Genomic DNA, 18,551 nt, shown 5'->3' with positions numbered 1-18,551 from the left:
GAAAAGAGATCAGTGGAATAATCACATCATAGCTGCAGCTGTACAGCTCTAGATACACAGCAGCTCAGATACACTGGTGATGAGTAATCTGTGCACTCAGTGATACTCTAGTGTCAGAGTTCATAGCCTGGCTCCAGCACAGAAGATTAGACTGTCAGTGTGTGTGTGTGTCGGTGGGGATATGGATGAAAAACAGCTAATGAAAGAATGTGAAAATGTTGTAATAACACAGCTGGCAGCACCTTCCAACCCCCGCTGCTCTTTGAAAAAATGGATGCTTCATTACCCGATCAGATCTGAATCGGACTTTATAATCGAAGAACAGCAATCATTTTCTAAATGGCAGTTGTGTGATTCTGGCAGACAGTAAGCACAGCGCAGTGTCTCTACTTGTAAAAGCCCTCCACAGGAACACAGATGTTGGATATGAAGTCTTGCAGAGCAGATGTCAGTATCTATCCTTTGTTTGTGCTGAAACATTCAAAACTCTGCAATTATAAAGTATACAAAACCAAGCTAACATTTACCGAGGGATTTAGGACCAGAGCTGCCTCTGTGGTATTTAGAAATTATAAAAGAGAAAGCTGGATTTTGTAATACTTTCGCTGTGAAGATGAATCACCACTTTACTAAATAGGCAAATGTGTTTTTCAGGTGTGCGTTAAAACAAAAAGTCATTAAACATCCATCAGCCTTAGAAATGGATTTTAAAGCTTTTATGTCTCCCTCGTTGGTGCTGACACCTTGAAAAGCACGCTGCTTCTCATGTAATCGTGTTCGGTTCTCAAATGCAGAGAGGTTAGTGTTTAAGCAGTCGTGTTAAAATGTGATGACTGATATTGGGTTTATTCAGTATGTTCTGGACTTTAATTTTATTTTTGTAAAAACACAAAACATGTGATTCGCCTTGACTTTCAGAAACAAAAAATGTTTTGATAAAAAAAAAGCATATACAAGCATATACATATCACTATATACATATCACTAACCCCCCCCCCAACAAAAAAAAAAAAAGATGTGCTTTTGTTGCCTGTTCTTTGCTCTTACCTTTGAATTGAATTGAAATGAAAAGAAGTCAATTAACAAAAATTACTTTTTAAAACAGATCCTCAATATTTAATACATGATGCATTTTCTTCATATTCCACACTGGACTGTCTCTCTCCATGGTGCTGAAACATCCAGTTACTCCTATAAGGTGCAACAAATATTTACACTTGTGCTGACTTGGGAGTCCGTGTACAGGAAATAAATAACTTGTCCTGGAAATGATGTCACACATGTTCCTGCTTCTGGATCCTTCAGACTGACCGCGTTTATAGGAACCTGTTGGTGGGATAATGCACTTTCCATTTAAACTCAGCCATCACGAACGATATACCGTAATGTGTTATGTTATCTAATGTTAATGAAGTCCTGCTAAATGCTTCTTAAAGTGTATTGAAGGTTCTGTTATCAGAACACAGCTCTCGTCTCTATCCATTTGCGGCTTAAATAGTTTAAATTTCCCTTCAATCACAATCAAATGAGTTCAAATCCCAACCAAACGATCTGAGGTCGCTGCTCCGTTTTGGAACAAGGCACGTCTACAACTCACTTGTCTCCTTGTGTGCTTCCTTCCCTCTGGCTAAAAGGCTGACTGGGGGGATTTCCTCGTGACACAGTGACATGATGATTACTGGCATCCATGAACCTCAAATGCATCCGAGCAGTTTCCGTCCTCGCCCACTGAGATCTGTCTGCTGAATCTCCATGGCCTTGCTCCTCAGAGGACGCGGCGGGCTGCCATCGACTCAAAGAGTGACAGATTTCTTGCCCTTAGCTGTCCCAGCATGCTCTAAACCTGCTCATGTTACTGCTGAGTCTCCACATCTACATGGATACGACACATTGACACTACATAACAGATGCTACAGGAACATCCAGAGCTGAATATTGCTGCTAGACACAGTCCTCTGCTTCCACCCTGTCTCTCTAAAGAGTCATTTGTGTGTCTGTATTGGACACCACAGGTTTGTGACTATGTTGGTTTTTGATGACCTGGGAATACAAACGCTCTGCTCTGCTGTGGCTCTATAAGACACCGTCACATTCCTGCAGGGCTGTATGGAGGTGTGGGTGTCTTAATTTGTTCTTTTGAACAAAACTACTGTGAAACAACCACAAAATGAGGTTTCATTTCTCCTATTCCACTTTTTGTTCTTTTGAAATGACTCATTTGCCTAAAAATAAAATCCAAGCAATCTCACGCACACTTTTGAACTTACAAAAAAAAAAAGACATTTATCTGCAATGGGTCCTTTCAAGACCTTCGTCAGCCAAACCCTCCCCCTCTTCTTCACGCGTATCACTTGTTTCGTTCCGTTTCTCAGTATGTCGACTACTGATGCTCTCCATTTTTGCTCACAGCCGCATTCGTGATGAACCCATGTGTTTTTACCAAAAAAAGGTAAAGAGGTAGGAATGTGCACGGCTAGCAGACTTAAGAGTCTTTCAGACGTTTTCTGCAAGTGTCAAAGTCCTATAGATGTCAAATTAACCGTGGATGTATTGTTGAAATAGTGTGGTATCAAAAAAGTATGACAGCATCAATACTTGATGCTTCTGTGGCTAGTTGAGCTTCCATCTCTTTATTTTTTTCTCTGACAATGCCCCGGTGTGGCATTGCTTGTGTGTCTGCCTGAAGGCAGCACACATGTGATTGACAGGTGGTGATTGAAGTCGTGATGGAAAGGGACAATGGGAGAATAGAAACCGATATTTTTTCTGAGAGGCCATGTGTGAAGACGCTAGCTGCTGTGCGACCTGGGAGCAGAGTTAGAGGAGGGGAACAGCAGAGAGAGGTTAATGGCAGAGAGAGGGCGGACTAACAATATCTCTGGAGGGTCCGCGTGGTAGCGAGCGCAGCTGAAACTCTTCACTCTATTGACTCCCGCTTTGAGTAGCTCGACCTCTCCCAAAAGACATCTGCATTCCCTTCCACCTGAAAGTTTCATGGTGAAGGTCCATCCCATTACAATATTAATGACCACAGTGAAGGATAATGTGTGATGGATCACCAATCATACTGCCTCCAAATGGCATTGGCAAGAGTTAGGCACATAAATAATAAAGTGATTTAGATGCAAAATCCGTCCTAAGCGGATTACAAAGGCAGTGGCACTGCAATCAATCGTCATTTTGGGCCAACATGATGCATAGCAAAGAGCACAGGATGCAGAGAGGGAACTATGGGATGAAGCAGACAGGTAGAGGGAGAGTGTGCAGGAGGAGCTGCTCGCCACACTGCCTTCTTTTAAATCTTGGCAGTGTAAAAATACAGCTACTGGAGGCATATGTTGTATTTGTTGATTTTTTATTTATTTTTTTTTTTAACTGATAGCTCGCCAAAAAACAGATGGTGCAACATCTTTTTGGATATTTGAAGCCCAGTTTTTCAATTTTGTTGTGGCCTGATATAATGTTCGATGTGTGCCGTTAATTGTACTGTAATCCTCGGGAGGGAAATTCTCTGTTTTTGAGAGACGCTTCTCACGCACAGGTCCGAATCAGCCGCCTGCACTCACAGGATCCGAGGGACATGCATTAACAGAGAGATGTCAGAGTGATGGGCTGCACATGAAAGAGCGTCCCCAGCAGTTGAGGATTTGGCGCCTTGCTCGAGGGCACCTTGGCACCTCTCCAGCAACCACACCAACTCCCATACTTTGGTCCGCACCGGGACTTGAACCGGCGACACTGCTAACCCAAGTCTCTGCAGACTAAGCTGCTAACGCGCCATATTGAGTAACGTTTTATTTAAAGCTGTATTCCCATGTGTTGTATGCAAAACGTACACATAAATACAGCAGAAATGAAATACTGTAAATCCTCTGTGAATGTCTCTATGAGTGAGAGGCGCGAGTCTCGCTGGCTGTACTTTTATCAAGCTGTGTTTATGTCATGTTTACATGGAGGAAGCTATAAGTTAACCAAACTGAGCTAGCGTTAGCCTGCTAACACAACAATGCAGTCCACGGGTGACTGCTGCTAAAGCTTGCGTTTAATGATGCTTAATTATGGGGAGTTTTAATTCATTGCTCCTTCGTGCGAACGCGAGGGGGGAAAAAGGTTGAAGAATTGAAATTTGACGCGGGGGCTTCGGAGGTGTCAACCAAGCAGCAGTTTGTTTATATTTAATGTCGGTGCTCAAAGGCGACATCTACTGGATCAAAAAGACACACAGTCTTTGTTCAAAGCTACATCTATAGCCTGGAGTTTGCCATTCTGTCAAATGAAAAGTCTCTTTTGTTTTCTTGCCGTATAGCTCCATGAGAGGATCAATAGCATCGCCACACTCAGTCACATCGAGGGCTAGCACATGGTATGCTCTGCTGAGCTTAGCACAAAGACTGGAAAGAGCTAGCATCCATCCAAAGCCCCCATTCAGCACCTCAAAAGCTTCAAATCAAGCACACATCTAGTTTGGTTTTCTAAAAGGGTAGTATGACATCCAGTCGGGAGGTAATCAAATCAAAAGGTACACCGCTCTGCAAAACAAACGAGTTATAAAAAAGGTAGAACTATACCATGTTCGATCTATTTATACCTTCATCTTAAAATGCATAGTCGATCACAGATCTCTGAACTCGCCTCCAGATTCTGAATTTAAAAAAGGAAATGTGGAAAACATGAGGCTGTAGCATGAATTGCAATACTTCCTTGCAAAATATCCCAAAGTCCTTAAAAGCTCTGAATATCACAGGCTTAACATTATAAGTGAATACCCAAGGGGGATTTTTTTCTTTAAAGCCGAGCCAACCAATCCTCCTGCATCTTCTCCACCTGGCTGCTGTAATTCTCTCTATCACTCTCCATTAGCATTCACAGCTCGCGCTCCCTTTGAAATTTGCATAGATAATTCCAACTATGTGTACAATAACTGCACAGCTCAGTAACTTTATTTTGAGAGCCAGGTTCAGGGGCATGAAGAGTCATGAGAGAGGGGTGGAGAGGCCTTGTGGGTATCGCAGTGTGCAACTAGATGGGCCAATTCTTCGTGATCCACTGGTCTAAGCCGTGCCAAAGCTAACCCCCAAAAGGCCTTCTCTGTGTCTTTCATGTCCTCGTGTTTGCTGCTGAGGCTGTGTGAGTATTCAGCGTGTCAGAGCGTGTGTGTGTGTGTGTGTGTGTGTGCTTGTATGTGGGGTCTATGCACACTAGCAGATGTCAAAAGAGAATTTGGGTTTGTGCTTCATTTGGAAAAAAAAAAAAAAAAAAAGTGAACCAGAGCGACAACACTTCAAAACATGATAGCGTACCCTCTCTTTTTTTTTTTTGCCTTTGTTCTGTTATTCTCTCTCTTCCTTCCTTTCCATATCTCTTCTTGTCCTTGTGGGTGATTAGAATGCACCCTGGTTGTCCGTCTCCTCCCTCATTAATCACGCTCCGAGAGACTCTGCCGGACGTTGAATGCACAGTTGGCCTGACCCAGCATTCGACAAAAACATCCATAACAGCAGGTACAGAGCACTGCGCAGAAACACAATAACATCAACAGTATAGCCAAGCTAGGGGATTTATCTGAGCTGTAGCATATTCAGAATATAAGACTGTGTTTCCTTTGTGGGAACAATACAGAAGAAATTTAAAGATTCTCATTGTGCACTTAATAGGCTTTAATAAAGCCACCCAGGAAACCAGGAAAGCACATTTCCCCGGCTGCCAGGATCTCTTTCTGTCCCTCTTTTCTCTCCCTTTCTCTCTTTCATGCATTCTGACAAATGCTTTAGAGGGGCATGAGCCACTGTGTGGACAAAGTGAGATGGATTACTGTGTGGATTTTGGCAGGAGGAACTGCGGCTAATTCTCTGATTAGAAACCTGGGTTCAGGAGGCAGAGAAACACTGAGCTGTGAATCAGAGTCAGAGTGCAGGGCTCAGTGGGCTCCACAACGCTGTGTGTGTGTGTGTGCATGCGTGTGTGTGCGTGTGCGTGGGCAGATGCATATGCTCCTGTCCGAAATTCAGAAAGCCGGCTTGTTTTGGTTTGTGTGATTGTGCTTCCTGCAGATCTGTTTCCTTCGTCTTACAGATTGGTTTCTCCACTCTGCAGTTCGGCTTTCTTATTATGGCCGATTATAAATGTATGACTTATCATTAATTCTCGCTATATTACTCTCTCCGTCACCTCTGCCATGGAGCACCATGCCAGTTAATATGACATTTATCATCAAAATGAAAAGCTCTCGTTATGCAGATTGTGCTTTTAGCTTGACAGGCTGCAATTTGGATTAGCAAGTAAAAAAAAAAAATAAATAATAATAATGTTTCCGATGTGTTAAATACCATTAAGAAAAATAAAAACAAATCTGCCCTCTCAGCACAAGCAAAAGAATCAAAATGAAAAATGCAATATGAAATCGATAGCCATCTGGGGCCTATAATACGAAGCGAGCTCAACACACCCGAGGTATCTTTCTGTAATCTGGCGTCCTTAACCCTGACATGAGAAATGCTGTCATACCAAGCGGGCTATCCAGAGATCAAACCAGAGTGTCTGTGAGCTCATTCCACATAAAGGTTTCATAAAGCGAGCTATATGAAACCTATCCTATCATAATCAGAAAACAAGTCTGCCGTCAGCTGATGGATCAGAAGGTCACATATGTTGTGCCTTTATGTATGTTCAGAGAGGAAAAGTGTATAAAGTGTATAAAATCAGAGTATGTGGAATGACATGCTGGAAAAGAGCCACTGGTCGAATCAGCTGCTTGGAGGATTATAGCCTCTGTTCGCACAAACCACAAGGCTCCTGGCACCCCACGTTTTGTCATAATTAAAAAAAGGAATATCGCCAATTGTGAATGTGCAAATTCACACTTAAAGCAAATATCTTTTTTCCCTTTAAAAGTCATATCAGTAAAGAACAAGGAATACAAGACTGTGTGTGTGTGTGTGTGTGTGTGTGTGTGTGTGTGTGTGTGTGTGTGTGTGTGTGTGTGTGTGTGTGTGTGTGTGTGTGTGTGTGTGTGTTTGCCCGTCTCTCTCTTCCTCCACCTCTCGCTCAGCTCACAGAGCGACACCTGATAGGTCAACGGACAGAGATGATCTCTTATCCCGAACATTACCTCCTCCAGAGCAGGTTATGTGTTCAGCACAGGTTACCATGGTGACCTATCCCGGTAAGAAGTGAACCACATTCGCAGTTCTGAAGTATTAAAGTTAAACTCTTCATAGTGCCACCTAACGTTCTCCTGGATAACATTCAGTGTGCCTTGAACTCCTACGTTATGGAGTATTACAGCCACCTTAAAGAAAGGAAAAATCTAACATTTTTCCAACAAACCTGAAAATGTAGGAGACTAAGTACAAATTATTAATGGGGAACATTAAAAGACATTCCTTTACAACAAAAGAGACTCTTTCTTGTGGTTTCTCTTGTGGTTCTTTCTTCGGAATAGTCCCAGTTTCTTTCAGTCTCAACACGAGGAAGGATTTCCTTTTTTGTGAAACCTTTATTAAAGTCTAACTTCACAGGACGCTCCTCGTTTACGTTCCGGCAGCTGCTGCTCTTCTGATATAACTCTAGACTAAAATAACAACTTTAGTCTTGTAAATTTAAGACTTTAATCACGGAATCTAAAAAATAAAATCCCCTTAAAGCAGCTCCTCTTTCATAACAATAAGCCTGATGTTAAGGCTACATCTCCAGCGTGCTAAAGGTCTGAACCGTTTTTGGCTAAGACATGGTATCTGTTCACATGTGTGACAGCACAAAATGACCAAGCACAAAAGATAATAATTAAAGGAGCAGGTTTGATAATGTTTTGAAGAAGCAGTCGTCAAACATAGAACACAAATGTGTGTAATGAAGGGTGTTCTTTGTAACGGGCCGTAGAGCTTTATTACGTTTACTGATCAATCCGTTCTGATTCAAACGAGATTTACTTGAGAAGTTCTGTCAGAATGATTTAGAATAAAGCAGCAGCAATAAAACATCACATCTTGAATTATCCATCACAGATGAAAGACGGCTAAGTCCACTCGATACAAATACAAAAAATCCTCAGAGCCAGTCTTACATCAGATTTACACGAAGGGAAAACTTGTTTTAAACAGACTTCAAAAAGATACTTGTGAAAAGGATCACGCATGTTCGCTATTACTGTTGTTTGTTGTGGGTTCCTATGGAAACCAAACTCAAAAGACAATACGCAGTATAACTTTATCAAGAACATACTTGATGACTTTTACATGTTTTATGTATTGATGATAAATGTGTTATCGCCTGAGGATGGGGCGCAACAATAGTCTTGAGTCGACTCGGATAACGTTATTTGGAGTTTTAATTATTTCCTGTTTTTGTGTAGTTCAGGGGTCCCCAAACGTTTTAGCCCACGACCCCTAAAATGAAAGTGCGACCCCCACTGTACCTGCAGGAATTACGTTTCATTTAAAATTGAACTACTTTCTAGTTTACGTCTTTGCAATAATGGGTGAGATAGTAAATTTCACATCATTTAAAAACCCAATGTATTTGTATATGTATTCAATGTATTCAAAAAAAACTAAACTGGGTATGCATACTGAACACTTCTTTGAGTTTAGATCATAAATACTCACTTTCAGGACGATTTTTGGATCCACTGTGATTAAACCAAAACAACCTGCTGTTTGGCCACACCTGCGCTCTCCTGCAGCAGCTCTCCTTAAACCCCTCTCCCCTCATGTCTGCACAAAGTTATTATCAATTAAAACAGACCAAAATTGGGCACCATTAACCCTTTACAGGACACTCGTTGAAATACTTTGAAATTCAAAAATTCAACCTCACAGTGTTATTCGGGGACGTGACAGAACTTTATTTCTGCTGTAAAGTTTTTCAAAAATTGTAAGTGCAATAAGCATTGTTACCATATTTGGTTCAAATGCCACAATAGCCGGATCAGTGACGTAGGGTGATCTCTTCTGATTGGCTGAGTGAGGATCACATGCTTACTGAGGTGCAGAAGGAAGGCCATACGTGATGTTTGTGGAAATGACCTATAAAGGGTTAGGTAGAAGTAGAGGACATACAGTAAGTGTCCTTAGCATGAGCTGCTATTGCCTGTGGTCTGCATTGTTGTGTTAGCAGGCTAATGTTAGCTTCATATTGAACAGAAATTGACACGGACTGTTTTTGTTCACTGTGTGAGAAAGTAAAGCCCATGAACAGAGCCCACGAGCCAACACACACAGTCCTGTAATTACTTCCAAACGGCTAATTCGTTTTGAAGGAAGTGGAGTGATAAATTCCTTTTCGAGGGAACTGTTGGTCAAGACAGGACCTGAAATGTGACACTGAAGCTGCCACGCGTCAGTAGGCAGGACACACATCTATCTTCGTCCCTGTCTTCATATCTTCCATCTGACCAAGCAGCCTCCTCTCCTCTGAGTCTGCGGCTATGTTTTCTCCCCCTTTAGCTGACCGAGGATCCCCTTAAGCTTTCCGCTGCTTCTCCTTTCACAGCAGCTAGTAAATAAAGGGATGTCGGGCCGGTCTGAGTTGAACAGCGGGGACAGTGAGAGAGGCTTCAAACTAACAGGATTAGCTTGAAGCCTAACAAGCATCCTGGCTAAGATGTGTTCATTAATATTACATCCATCTACATAAGAGATAGAGAGACAGAGGCGGCGAGGGGGAGAGGCTTTGGCCCAGTGAAGAAGAACGGAGTTGGATAATTGTTCCCTTCGCATAATCAGAGATGGCTGTTTACTATGGAGAGGTTCACGTTCAGTGCATGCTGATGCACACAGGATTGGTTTGAGTGAGAAGATCATTGGAGGCAATTTGAAACTTTTCTTCTAAAGCAAAAAAAAAACCCCTGCTCATTCTGAATCGGCACTTCCTCCCTGCTATGATTAGCATATTTTAAATAAGCACATTAACTAAAGAGGCTTCACTCTGACTTTATCTGTAGGAGTCGCAGCGACGTGCATCAAGAGTAACGAGCCTTTTGTGCGGGATTAGTGTTCGTACAGATGCTCTCCTTGTGCATGCTGAGAGATAATACTTCACTAAGAAAGCTGTGTGTTTTTGCCAGGTGTGCAGTCTCGCTGTACGACACTATAACCGCTGCAGTGCGACCTTTGCACAGAGCATCAGCTAAACAGACAGACCTGTGTAACAAAGCTGACACAGACCTCCCAAATGGAAAATCTGCCCTTTAACGCTCCATAATAATTGATCTAAGCGGTCACGTATGTCTCTTAATTTGCAGCCTGGTGGACATGGAGAAATCCAGACGATGACGATTGTGAGTTATGGTTGGTGACTCACTATTACACATGCTGTGATAATTATCACGACCCTTGAGGGGTTTTTTTTTTCGTGGACCCTCTGACTCCTCCTGCTTAGCGTGCGAATTGAGAATCACTGTGACAGACACGATAGGGAGTTCTTCCTCCCTGAATGGAGATGGACAGTATAAACAAAATAACATTAAAAACAGCCCAGAACCTCGCCTGGAGCGCTCTCTTGCTCTTTCATGTGTTTATATTTCAGATTCCCTCATTTGACTCTTCTTTTATTCTCCCTCCGTCCACTCGCTCCCTCACGCTCCTTCGCTTCCGTCACTCCTCACCCCTCCATCGTCTTACTCACAAGGCCTCCTCGCCAATTATGCCGCAGAGCATGCGGGCCCCCGTGATTCATGTCGTCGTGTTATTAGCGTGGAATACTGACTCACAGCTGGAGGACAGGACCCGGCCTTGGGCTCCACTGCGCGGTAAAGGTCGCGCCGTGCATGACGGCCGGTTAAACTACCTCAAGTTTATTGCAGTCAACACTTCGCCTTAGCTGCAGCTACAAGTAACCTCTCTGACACCATCCAGATACTGTTAACAGCCGGGCCATAACCATCACAAGGTACTCGGAGCACAGTTTAGAGCACTGGTGCATGACAAAAGTGGCCACTTGGCCTTCTTAGACCTTAAGCCTGTGTGCTATTTTTGGGCGGTGGGGGAGCAGTTAGAGGGATTACTCTGCTGCTGAGAGGGCAACAATTTCTTTCTGAGTAAAGATCTGCATGCGGACATGTGTTTAATTGGAGATGCAGTGATTAAAAGCAAAAACATCTGGTGCATACGGTAGTGCAGATTACTTTTTTTTTTCTCTTCTAAAACCTCTTCTGCACATGCTGACTTATCTGAAAGCTTAAATATCTCTCCTCAAATTCAGCTGCACCTCCTTTATCAGCACCTCCTCCTCCTTTGTGGCTGTTATAGATTTAATTAGGAGGGAATCAGTATGGGATAATGAATTCTACCTGAGTTGACCTCCTTATAAAAAAAAAAAGGTGTCCTGAATATATTGCATATTCAGAGAAGATTTGATAAAAAAAAAAAAAAAAAAAGCAGCCAGACACTCATTTCGCATAAAAGTTAAATTCTTAAAGCGAAAGACACGCTCGGTGGAAAGGTGAAAGCGGCGAGCAGGTTGGATGACCAAACGTCTTGATGCAGCTGTTGAGAGACCGGTAGCGCAACACACAGCTGTCCGCTCGGCGTCTCAGAGGAAACATTGACAGGCGAGAGCTTCATGCACACAAGGAGTGGCTGTCTTAAACAGATAGCAGCTGCTTTGAAGTGCATTCCTGACCTTGACAACTCCTTGCGGCTTGCTCACCCTTTTTCATGAGCCTGTAGCCTTGTGGAGGAGCAAGTAGGGGTAAACAAGTTGCAAAAGTAACGATTATATAAATCAGGGACATATGCTGGTGAATTTGAAGGCATTTTATGAAAGAGATGGAAAAAGTCGAAGCAGGATTCTCGTGTAGTCGTTTTAGTACCGAGATCTCGAGCACCGTGTTTGCCTATCAGGCTCTTTGCAGCCGATGAGCTTCGGGACTTGGAGTGCCGGAGCTGTAAAGTATGTCCCCGTTTTCTTCATCGCCTACCTGTGTGACAGAATTATTAATGAGCTGTGTCTGTATTTATGCAGCTCACCTAACAAGGGAAGATGGGCTGCCTTCATTACTCTGAGTTGTGGGAGCCGTCCTGTCAGAAGAGATTTGAGCCGCGGCCAAGACGAGCGCTTGTTATAACAAAAAGGGGAAATTCATCAAGTGTTAATTTGGTCTGAAATGACAGGTCAAGACAGAGTCCGTCTCCACTCCTCGCACATGGAGTCAATAAAGATCATGGATCCTGGAGTGTGTGTGTAAGAGGAGACTTTTTCACTCTGTGGTCACTGAGCACCACACTGTGGCACACAGCAGTTATTACCACTTGTTAGTGCCATGACAAACTCACTTCATCCCTCCATTACACCTCCATGAGCTTCATATTGAACGCAAACCGACACAGGGATGGAAACATCAGCCTGAATATGTCTTCTCTTAATGACCAGAAAGTCACACAGCATATGTAACGCTTATTATCAGCCACGGCAGTCGAAAGAGGAAATGATCTACTGCTTCAGATCTTTATTTTTTTTTCTGGAAATAAAAACCCTCAAAAGGAAAACAGAGATAAACATCTGCATACAAAGTGCACAGGTGTTGAACAAACCCCGAGCGCTCGAGAGAGAGAACGCACCTGACGCTGAAATAAAGACGTCTGCAGGTCACAAATGAAGAGCAGATATGGGCGTGAAGAGAACAAACTATTCATTCACAAAGAATCAGCACTGTTTATGCAGTCAGACACTTTTGTAGTCTTTAAAGAGAACTTTTAAAGGTATTTTTAAAAACCCTGTCTGACATCAGCTACGGGGTTTTTCATTAAAAATAGGCCTTTTAAAATTGGACTAGATTTAGTTCACTTAAGAGTGAGAGCGTTGGATAAGACCTATCACTTAAGACTTTCACACTTCTTGGCTTTTGGCAGTGTATAAGTCAATTTTATTGGGTTTTTATTGTTATGTTTATTGTTTTAGCTGTTCATGAGGGGTTAGCGTCCATTGTTTCTCTGTAACTAACTCTGTCTTCTCCTGTAAAGCACTTTGGTTGGCCACGCTTTCAATCAAAATTACTCACGTTTTTACTGCTTGTGAATGTATTTTAAAGATGATCACTGTAGTCAATGCAGTCACTGTGGTGACTTCTGATATCACACTAAAGCATGACGGGTTATCTCAAAATAATAATTTACCAAAAACACTATTTTATAGGAATATTTTCCTGCTGAGACGTTTTTAACTATGGAGCAGTTCACAAAACGTGATCTTTGTCTCAACTGGAGATGCAGCTGTTGAAGCAGATTCATTTAAGTCTTTGTTTTGATCAACAGTGACCCCTTGTGGTGGTAAAAAAAATTAGACTCTTCTCCAGCTACAGGTTGTATACCAGGCAACACAAAGAGGGTTTGTTTCAGCACTTTGAGCTTTAAGTTTGTTGCACTACAGAATTGGAGGGTTGCTTCTACTTCTGCTGACTGTAACTTCTGTACGAGGAAATATGAACGCTTTCTAAAGTCCCCCATTGTTAGTTTGATTATTGTAAGAGTGTCATCCTTACAAAAAAAGGACAACTCTTGTTAAAGAAGGATTTTGAGTCCCGTAAAATAGATACAAAAAGATAAGTTGCATTTTCATTTGAGGTGTTTTCTTTTTGACAAACTTTTCTTTTCTTCCCACTCACTCAGAGACAGACAGACAGGCGGTGCATATTTATCTATTTGTATCAAAATCAGAAATATAGAAAGAGAGCGTTGAGAACAAGTCGGCAAAAGTTTAAAACTTGGAGGTGTTAGATATTGTTTCTCTTTCTGGATTTGACACTCTCTGTAGACGGTTTTCTTTTTCTTTTTGCAGCATCAGCCAGGAAGTTTGTGAAAGTGATTCTGAGTTGTTGTTCGACTTTGATAGAGTTCCAATATGCAACAAACATTAGCACAGTGGAAATCGAGTATATTCTCCACTGTAGATATATTTTTATGAAATGACCTCCCAACAAGAGAGCGAAGGCAAACTCCCTTTGGGTTTTGTTGTTCTTGCCTCTGTGTACACGATAGCAAGACGGCCGTGTTTCCATAGCAACGCCTTCCTGTTCCACATATGAGTACTGACAGCCTCCGACTGGGTCACAGCGGTGATGAAACAAGATGGCAGAGCCAAGTCCGAGGCGTCTGACCTAACACTGGCAACCAATCATCCCACTTTAACTTGTGTTGAAGTTACTGCTGAAACTCCGGACAAATGTTCCAGCAGCATGCCTGTCGAGAATGTTAAAAATCAGATTAGCTTCCTATCCTTCGAACATATAAGTGTCTTTTATTACAGTCATTCTAATAGAAAGAGTTTCTTGTGTGACAGAGTACGTTTAGAGCCATGAATATTAGAAACTGAATCATAGGTGACGGTGAGGATGCCTGTCCCAAAAAATGCAAACAGCGATGACTTCTGAAAGTTTTTAAATCTATTTTTCTAAGAGACAACACAACAGAAATGTTGTATGTGCTGAGCTGCATGTCTTTAACACAAACAGCTGATTTTTTGATCCAAACTTTTAGCTTCTGTGCGACTTTTAACAAACATTTTAGCACGGACTGTAGGTAAGCCTATGTGAATACACAGCAGGACGCGTTATCATGTCATAGATATGAAAATGATGAAAGTCAGATGACAGATGTTTAAGGCAGAGAGTGCCTAAACAGATGCTTCTTTCTATGAATTAGCCTAGAACTTCCCTGAATGTGTAGGCTTATTTAATTAAGTGACACATACAAACACAGAGGCATTCATTCGGACACTTCCCGTTTTCTATTGCCTATTTGTTGTAACCATGACAACAGCAGACGCATTCAGCTGAAAGCTCCGGTTAACATGGTCACTCTTAAAACTGTGACACCAGCCATCACAAACAGCACGTCGATGAAACATCACAAATAAACCTACATTATGTCTGAACCACCTGACTGTTCCAGCAGTGGCAGTTTGCTAACCTGCTAGCTTTAGCGTTAGCTTTAGCGTAATTGTAACTGTTCATTCATCTCTTCAGCTGTTCTGATTTGATTTGATTATTTCCGTTATTGGCGTTGGCCAAACCATTTAAGGTCGGCGTTAGGGGGTTCGTACAAATAACCCCTTCTGAAGTAGAATGTTCCGACGCCACGTAGGTTGACCTGCTCGTTTGCTACCTGAATTGTCAGGATGTCGATTAACTCTTGGTAACTCTTGGAGTTTTGGTGTTGATAATTGAGCTTCCAGGTTTTTCCTTCATTTATTGGCCTATTCGTCTACTCCAGTTTTTTAATTTTTTTAGTTTAATAGGCCCAAATGTGTCTCTACCTGAAGCTCCGAGTTGGATGTGCAGACACCTCCTGTAATGTGGTTTTTATTCTAAAATAGACAGCCTGGTATCTTAAAAGAAAAAGGGTAGAACGAGTTGTTCTGGTGCTTGTAAGTTCAGAAAATAAACTTACAAGCTTGTTCACCACCTTATTTGCCTCCATGAAAAACTACATTTTTGCCCAACAGAAATGTAGTTTTGCTTAATATGTAAATTATGTCATCTGAATTTCCATATCATATAAACAGAAAATTATGTTTTTTTGCAAAAAGAAGAAGAAGAAAAAAACTCCCCCAAGCTGAACCACTGTCAATGATTAGTGAAAGGCACAGTATCTGGGGGAGGTCTGCTGCAGGACTTAATGAGCTGAGAAGAAAAGCAGTCATGCATTTAAAATAACCGTGGCTGCTTTCATCAGTTTGATTCTTCACTGTCTATAGAGCAGCTGTAGGAGCTGCCTACATGATACTGTCTCTACGGTCTGTCTCCCTGATGTTCTGCCTGTAATGAAAAACCCACACATTTTACCTAACAACAATATGGAAATGGTTGTAGATGCTCCCGTTAAATCTGGTGTTGTCATGCTGCTTGTTCTCCACTAGAGGGTGCCGTCTTTCTTTCCAGATTTAGGTGGCATTCACAGCTGAACCTTTGCACAAGCTGTGTGCTGTGTGTTCAGTTGTATAATTGTGTCCTTTTGAGTGAATGTAATCAGCATGCATCAACATAAAACAGCTAATAAATATGCAGAACACCAGAGAGTTGCCTCTATAAATGAAGGCAATTGAAATAAGCAGAAAAAAACGTTACTCCTTCAGTTTGACACAAGTCTATCGAAACAGATGAAATCCAAACAAAGCAGGTGTATAGGGCTTTGTAAGCCCACTATTAGCAAGGACAGACAGTTTTTGCTGTCACAGACTGCTAAGCATTCGCAGCAGATACGTTTGCAATTACTCAGTGCCAAAAGCATTCCCAGTCTAATGAGCTAAGAGAGGCTCTAAGTCATGGGCCAATGAGATGTGATGGCTTGAGCAGATTTATATCCATCATGAAGAAAATCTTCCCCCTGGGCATCGGCAGCATCTCTGCATCCCTCAGCTTTTAAATGAGGGTCATTTGTTAACGCTGAGAGTGTTTCAAATGCCAGCGGAGAATGCAAAGCACTTTAGATGAAGTGCACGCACATCTTTAAGGAGTTCTAGGAGTCTTAGAAATAGTAATGATGTGCTTCGAGGTTTGAGGACTTTATACGGTGTCTAGAAAAAAGGTAGATTCAACTTTAAATTTAACTCTTGCTGTTATTTTCAATCTGTCATCCTTACACAAGGAAATTCGGCACATGGATTGACCCCAGATTTTTAGTTGAACTATCCCTGTGGTGGTGAGAACATTGGCTGCTAAAGAGAGGCTTTCAAAAGCTGGAAAATTGACAGCAGTGTGTTTTTTGGGGGGAGAAGTGTTCACCCTGTCTCAGACGTCTTTAGCTTATTTATTAGCTACAACTGAAGCCAAATTCAGTGTTTCAACTTGCAAAAACATTTACTGTTACCTCTTGGAGCAGAGAAACACTGCGAAATTTAAGTCCTGTACTTTTCTTTTATCTCCATTTTTGGTCTCCACCAGTGCTTGCTTCACTTTTAAATAGAGCATTATTTTGTATCAGGTATTTTCTATTTGTATCTCTGTCATTTGGCAGAAATTCGAAAAAGCTGTTTTATCAGAGCCTTTCGAATGACACAAACTGCTTTTGGGCTCAAAAGTAAAAGAGTGACGTGTAAAATTGAAGGTCAGAAATCCATAATATAGACAAAAGAGAAATCCCTGTATGTCATAAATCTCTGCGTGTAAATCACTTTAGTGACCCCTTTGTCATTACGCTTTATTCAGAGGATTTATTGTTGATATGAAATACTGAGTGGAAGCTTTAAGAGCCGTATTTCAGTCACAGTCTGGGGGTCAAGCGTACTCGGATCCGGGCCCAAACTTGACACCACCCTAAGGCTGTGGTAGATGGGGCCCAAATGTGATATCATGGGCGTCCCTGTCAACAGCAGATTTGTTCCAGAAATTTGATCTGCAATTTGTTCTCTCCAAAATTGGAGGAAGTGCACTTTTTCTGCTCCATGAATACACGAGAAGGACTGGAACTATTCTGAGAAAAGAACCGCGGCCTTTTCCAAGAACTCCAAGGCTTTTTAAAACACATTTCACAAAGAAACGTTTGATTGAAAAACCTTTTTTATTTTTGAAAACATAAAAGGAGAGATAAATGAAATGCAGATTCTTGCGCTGCTCAGGTATTTATCAGCTTTGATGTTCTCGAAAAAATCCTTGAGTCTGTTGGAAAAGGTGGGGTCATTTTTTAGTCCTCGTTTTACAGATTGAATCAAAATATCTGGTGTATGATTGTTGATTAAACCATTCTTACTTTATGTTGTTATTATTGAATGTCTTGTTTTCTGAAGGGGACGCTGTATTAATTCATCATGGTCAGCAGATGTCCCTACTTCACTTGTATTGTGTTCTGATGTTTGAAATGCATCTAAACGTTCCTTGTTTTTTCCTGCATCATAATGAAAAGAAATATCTCTCCACCAAAAAGCCATTTTTACATTGGATGACTTTGACCTAAAAGACATGGCAAGCAGCAATCATCATAATGACTGTACTGATTACGTTTCATTCAACAAAGCTCTCTCCAAGGTATTTCATCTTTTCTAGATCTCAAGGTAAAAAACACAAAGGTAACCATTTTCAATTCTGCAGCAGCTTCAGCTGAGAGCAATACAGATTCAATTCCTGCAATCGACTCTCCGAGTTGTTTGTTTCCACTGCACGCTTCATCCTGGGCCAAAAAAAAAAAAAAAAAAAGTTTTGTTATTCAACCCACACAACAATAATGTAATATAGTGAAATGAATCGCATAAAATCAACAACCAGCCGCTTCCCTATCCCTGTCTCCTTAGCAACGCAATCCCCTTTGCAAGTAAGATGAGATGCATCTTTTCTCAAGTGTGCCCAGAGGTTGAAGAGGGAATGGAATATCATTTTTATGCCAGTGTCCCTGTATGTCTGTGGTAAGATATTAATCAGAGTATTAGTGCTGAGTGGTTGGCTGCAGGTTGCCATCTGCTTCTCGTCGTATCACAGAAAGTATCAGTTGCTGCGTTATCGTGTGAATCTTTTGTCACCTTGAAGGTCACACACAGCCTTTGATTTTAGTGTTTGCTCTTCTCAAAGGTGGGATTTGCAGAAACTCTAAAGCAAAGGGACTATTCCATGAATTTATCTCTGTTGA

At 41.7% G+C, this 18,551-nt stretch overlaps 1 protein-coding gene across 3 annotated transcripts in view; it reads left to right on the top strand.

Moving 5' to 3' along the window:
* The window catches only part of ralyl (RALY RNA binding protein like), a 94,766-nt gene that overhangs the window by 50,223 nt on the left and 25,992 nt on the right, over window positions 1-18,551 (top strand). The gene's annotated exons all lie outside the window — the stretch shown is intronic.

This window comes from Symphodus melops (genome assembly GCF_947650265.1).
Source record: "Symphodus melops genome assembly, chromosome: 14".
Taxonomy (NCBI): domain Eukaryota; kingdom Metazoa; phylum Chordata; class Actinopteri; order Labriformes; family Labridae; genus Symphodus; species Symphodus melops.
This window is presented reverse-complemented; position numbering and strand designations above follow the sequence as displayed.